The sequence below is a fragment of the Miniopterus schreibersii genome (assembly GCF_964146895.1).
Source record: "Miniopterus schreibersii genome assembly, chromosome: 11".
Taxonomy (NCBI): domain Eukaryota; kingdom Metazoa; phylum Chordata; class Mammalia; order Chiroptera; family Miniopteridae; genus Miniopterus; species Miniopterus schreibersii.
The window spans coordinates 71,338,144-71,344,143 of NC_138111.1; positions in this window are offsets into that span (position 1 = coordinate 71,338,144).

Genomic DNA, 6,000 nt, shown 5'->3' on the forward strand with positions numbered 1-6,000 from the left:
CCTTTAAAGTTCTATGTCTTTTATTTAAAATGGGTTTTTGGAGACAACATATAATATAGTTGGGTCTTGCTTACTGGTCCACTCTGACAGTCTGTCTTTTAACTGACATATTTGAACCATTGATGTTTAAATTGATTATTGCCCTGTTCTTTGTTCCTGTTTTTATCTTCTCCCTTTCTTAGAATCAATTTTTTTTTTCTTTTTTAGTGGTTGCCCTAGAGTTTGTGAAATACATTTACAACTAACCAAGTCCACTTTCAAATAACACTATTCCACTTCACAGGTCATGCAAGTACCTTATAACAAGGTATTTTAATTCTTCCCTCCTATTCCTTGTATCATTGCTGTTGTCCATTTCACTTATATATAATCTATAATTATTAAACACATCAGAGCTATTATTTTGAACTGTTATCTATTAGATCAAGAGACAATAAGAATAAAAGGTTTTTATTTTACCCATATTCCTTCTCTAATGTTCTTCCTTTATATTGATCTGAGTGTCTGACTTCTGTAACTTTCCTTCTCTCTGAAAAACTTGTAACATTTATTGCAAGGAAGGTCTACTGGCAACAGATTCCCTCAGTTTTTGTATGTCTGAGTAAATCTATTCTTGACCTTTCAAGACTAATTTCACAGGACACAGAATTCTAGGGTTTTGTTTTTGTCTCTCACCAGTTTAAATATTTCACTCCACTTTCTTCTTGCTTGCATGGCTTCCAGGACAAGTCAAATGTAACTCTTTTTTTTCTTCTTTAAAATATGTTTGTATTGATTTCAGAGAGAGGGAGAGGGAGAGAGAAAGTTGAAGCATCAGTGATGAGAGAGAATCACTGATTGGCCGCCTTCCACATGCCTCCAACCAGGGATCCAGCCACAGCCCAGGCACATGCCCTGACCCGGACTCAAACCACAGTCTCCTGGATCCTGGGCTGACGCTCAGCCACCGAGCCATGCAAATGTAGTACTTACCTTTGTTTTGCTATAGGTATGCCTTTGTCTCCCCTCTGGCTTCAAGATTCATTTTCTGAAGTTTGAATATCATATGCCTACGTGTAGTTTTATTTTGGCATTTATCCTGCTTGGTGGTGTCTCAGCTTCTTGGATCTGTGGTTTGGTGTCTGGCAATTTTGGTAAATTCTCAGTCATTGCTGTTTCAAATATTCTCCTCTTCCTTCTTCTGGTGGTCCCATTATGTGTTACACCTTTTGTAGTTGTCCTACAGTTCTTGGATACTTACCCATTTTCCAGACTTTTTTCTCTTCAGTTTTGGAAGTTTCTATTGACATATTCTCAGGCTCAGAGAGTCTTCCCTCAGCTATGTCCAGTTTACTCATGAGCCAACCAAAGACTTTTTAAAATTTCTTAGTGTTTTTTCCAGTTTTTGATTCTTAGATTACTCCATCTTTCTGCTTATATTATGCATGTGTTCTTACATGCTGTCTACCTTTTCCATTACTGCCCTTAGTATATTAATCCATTATTTAAAATTCCTGGCCTGGTACTTCCAACATTCTTGCCATATTTGAGGCTGGTTCTGCTTGCTCTGTCTCTTCGAAGTGTGGTTTGTTTTTTCTTTCATTTTATTATGCCTAAGTTTTTGTTGAAAGCCAGATGTGATGTGCTGGGGAAAGGGAACTTTCAGGAATATAATGGTAAGGTGTGCGGGGAGGGGAAGTGTTCTATGGGACTGGGACTGATCTCTTATTAGTACCCCTATGCTTCACAGTTTTTTCTTTTCACCCCTTTAGGTGGCGAAGTATGGCCAGAGGGGACTGGAGTTAGGTATTTTCCTTCCCCCAGATTAGCCTGTGATAAAGTAGTTTTGTCTTGAGGATAGGCCTGGTTAAGAACAGAGTCCTATAGGGTCTTTCAAAATGGTTACTTTTCCCTTCTGGTGCTGGAAGCCTGAGGGTATTTTTCTCCTGTCTTCACTGTGGGAACCTGGTAGAGCTCCTGGAGGTAAAACTCATGTAAGTGTGAAGGTCCCCTCCATGACTGGGGCTCCTGCAGCTTTTATCTTTTGCACTTGTGTACACTGAGCCTCCAGCAGTTCATCAATTATAGTTCAGGTTTTCCTCCCCAAGTACTGGTTACAACTGCTTTGGTAAGTTGCAATTAATTCTCTGTACCTCTATCTCTACAATTTTGGGGTAGTGGTACCCTGTGTCCTCCCTTCTATGATGGATCTAAGAAGAGTTGGTTTTTAAGTTAGTTCAGCTCTTACTGTTATAACAAAGTCATGACTTCTCAGCTCCTCATAGGTTGGACCAGAAACCAGAAGTCCTATTGGAAGGTTTTTGATTACTGATTCAATTTCTTGTTATAGAGCTATTAAGATTATTTCCTTAGGAGCCACTTTTGGTGGCTGGTGTTTCTAGTGATTTGCCACTTTTTAGTTATATAATTTGTTGGCATTATTATAATATTGTGTCATCATCTTTTTATTTATGTAAAGTCACTAGAATGTCACCATTCTCATTACTGGTTACATTCTCATCTGTCTGTCTAGCTAAAGGTTTGTCAGTGTCCTAGGAAACTACTTATTGATTTTTCTATTTCATTTATCTCTTTACTATTTCTTCTGGCTTGGATTTAGGTTGTCCAATTTTTTGGTGTGTATTTATTCACAGTACTCTGTTACCCTTCATATTTTTGTAAGTTCAGTAATAATTTCTCCATTGTCGTTTCTGATTTTTGTAGGGTGTGTATATGTGAAGGACTTGACAGTTTTGCTCACCTTTTCAAAGAAATAACTTTTGGTGGTGTTCCCCCCCCCCCCATTTCCTATTTCATTATCGTCCCCTAATCTTTATTTCCTTTCCTCTGCTTGCTTTGGACTTAGTTTGTTCTTTTTCTGGTTTTCTAGTTTGTTAAGGTGGGAGGTTAGATTATTGATTTGAGAGGTACCTGTCTTTCCTCTTATCTTCTTTGGCTCATTAGTAAGAAGTGTATTTTTTCATTTACATATATTCATGAATTTCCTAAATCTCATTATTCCTTATTCCATTGTCATTGGACAATAATGTTTAACTTGTTTTCTTTAATTTCTTGAGACTTGTGTTTTAACATATGGTCTATCCTGGAAAATGTTCTGTATGCACTTAACACATTGTATGTGGGAAACGTATTTATACGTTTTACGTTGACTGGTAGTAGAGCGCGCGATAAAAACTACCCGCAAACAATGTGTTAATATGTATTCTGCTGTTGTTGGTTGGAGTGTTCCATAGGTGTACTAGGCTTGGCTTACAGTTCTGTTCAAGTAATCTTGGCTTAGAGTTCTGTTGGAAGTATTCTATTTCTTGATATTTTCTTGTTCTACAATTGGACGTAGAGTATTGAAGTCTGTAACTATTGTTAATGAATTATTTCTCTCTTCAATTCTGAGTTTTGCTTATTGTATTTTTGGGCTCTGTTGTTTGGTGCACATATGTTTATAATTCAGTCTTCTTGGTGAACTTACTCTTATCATTATATAATGACCTGTTTTTTTCCTCTTATCAACTTTGTCTTAATGTCTATTAGTATAGCCATTCCTATTGTTTTGCCTACTGTGTGCAGGGAATATATTTTTCCATTCTTTTACATTCTACTGACTTATATCATCAGTGAGTCACCTCTAAATGCATAGTTCAGTCATGGTGTGAGCAATCAGTGAGGTTTGGTAAGTAAATCTATCAAAGCACTAGGACTCTATTTTATGCTTCCATTTATAGAAAGTACAAAAATAGGCACACGTGACCTGCACTGACAGACTCAAGGAGGAAGAGTGGGTACATAGAGTATGAAGGCTTTGGGGGGTTGCCCTCATTTGCTTCTCATTTGGGTAGTGGGTACAGTGTGTTCAGTTTGGAAAAATCCAGCCAGTAAACATTTTTTTGCACTCTTACGTATGTGCTATACTTTACACTTTAGGGTAAATAAAACAAATCCCGATTCTTTACTTGAGAATGAGATGAACCAAAAGAAACCTAGTGTGTGTGATAGATTTGTACTGTTCTCTCCTCCCAGGAGGCCCATATGGGGGTGTGCTCACAGTATCCATACAAGGTCTTTCCTGTGAGTGAGCTACTGCGGTGTTGCCTCTTCCTGCTTAGGAGGAGCAGCTCCACCCGAGTGGGGCAGGGCTTCACCCCAGGGACCTGGTCTTACAAAGGCAGACTCATGGGTGAACAAAGTGAACTCACAAGAGCCAATGTGCTTGCCCACAAGAAATCTGACAACACACAGACCTTATAGCTTTGCTGTCTGAACACAGCTGAAAGTTGAGCAAAGAAGCAAACATGACGGCAGCCTATCCCTGCCAAAATCCCATGCCAGGTGATCTCAGAATGTTGGCACGTCTACCCTCTTAGCACTTCACCAGGGCCAGCAGATAGAGGCATTCCATTAATGTGTCCCAAGAATGGGACACACCTAGGAACTTGTGGCTGTTGGTCACACAGGTGTGTGTTGCCTTTCTGCATATCTGGTCTGTACATTAGGATATGTACTTTCTTAAATGCAAACTATCCTTTGGTAAAAAGCTGAGTTAAAACAACACTCCCCAATGCACAAGCCCAGCTCCATAGCCTGGTATCCCAGATCTTGGTAGTAATGACAATGGCAGCAAGAACCATATTAGCAACACCCATCTGTTGAGCATTCATGGCATGCCTAGGGCTTAGTGAAGCTTCACAACAACCTCTAAGCAAAGAACTCTAGTCCCCAACCTATAGAGGAGAAACTGAGGCTCAGAGAGGTGGTCAGCCAGAATAAGTCAGTTACCAGAAGGGGATCATTCAACCGAAGGTCTAGCTCCAAGCTGGCACTGTTGTTTCCAGCTCTGATAACCTGCTGTGGGAGGTGGGGATGAAAACTGCTAAAGGGAGATCGAGGAGGTAGTGGGAATGGACACTGGGCAGGCCTTTCAGCACCAAATTGCGCCCTCCCAGAGGCTCCTGAGATGCTGCCCAGTTGGGAGACTGCTATTCCAACCCTGAAATGAAAAACCACATGTGCACAGACCCAGAGCACACTGCAGGGCAGGGAAGCTCTCACATCTGCTTGTGCAAATCAGACACTAACACGTGGGACTGGGCGGGGCCACAATGCACCACGCAGGTGGTAGGAGCCAAGGGCCACCAAGGGCCAAGTGGCATCCCCACCTAGAAAGGGGCCTGTCCTGCCTGGCCCACTGCCAACATCTCCTCAGGGGGTCTCCTTCAGATCTGTTGCAGGCTCCATTCTCAATCTCTTCCAGGCGCCTGTTGGGGAACATGGGCCAGCAGGGGAAGACGATACCTGAGTTAGAAAAACAAAAAGCCTCTTGAAAGAAAGTTTCAAACTGAAGATAGCTTTAGACTACTGCTACAAGAGGGATGAGGGTCATCAGAGGAAGGGCCTGTGGGGACCAGGCGGCCAGCGGAGACCCCCAGGTGCAGTAAAGGGTCCTGGGGAGATGCCAGGGCAGAAAGACCCTGACCTCAGATGGCCTTCCCCCTAAGGTTTGGAAAGAGTTGATCAGGCCTGACTGAGGCTGTCAGTAGAAGGGGTGGCCAAGTATCCCAGGGACTTCTGTTCCCTCTGCCAGGATGTGTCCCCTACACCCACAACCATAAGCAATCACCAGAGAGACTCAACATGCCTTGTACACACATTCATGCAGATGAATATGGTTTTGTGATGACAAACAGGTAACTCTTATCTGCATCTTATCTTTCCTGGGTCCAGTGAGAAGAGTTTGGACAGCAAAGGGTCCTGTGTTATGCAAATCTGTTTTCTGGTCAGGACAGTGTGAAGGCAGTGTGCTCTCCTACCAGTGCTGGATGCTCATGACACTGACACCCATTGTGGGAGGCACCCCACAGCGTCCCCCCGCCCCCAATTTGTACCGAAGGTTGCTTCCAGCTCCCACCCTGGATAGGCTGGTTTTGTTGTTTTAGGTGCTGGAATGACAGTGTCTTGCTGGGCCGTCATCTAGGGCAGAGGGTCAAAGCAGCCACAGTGAACACCTTA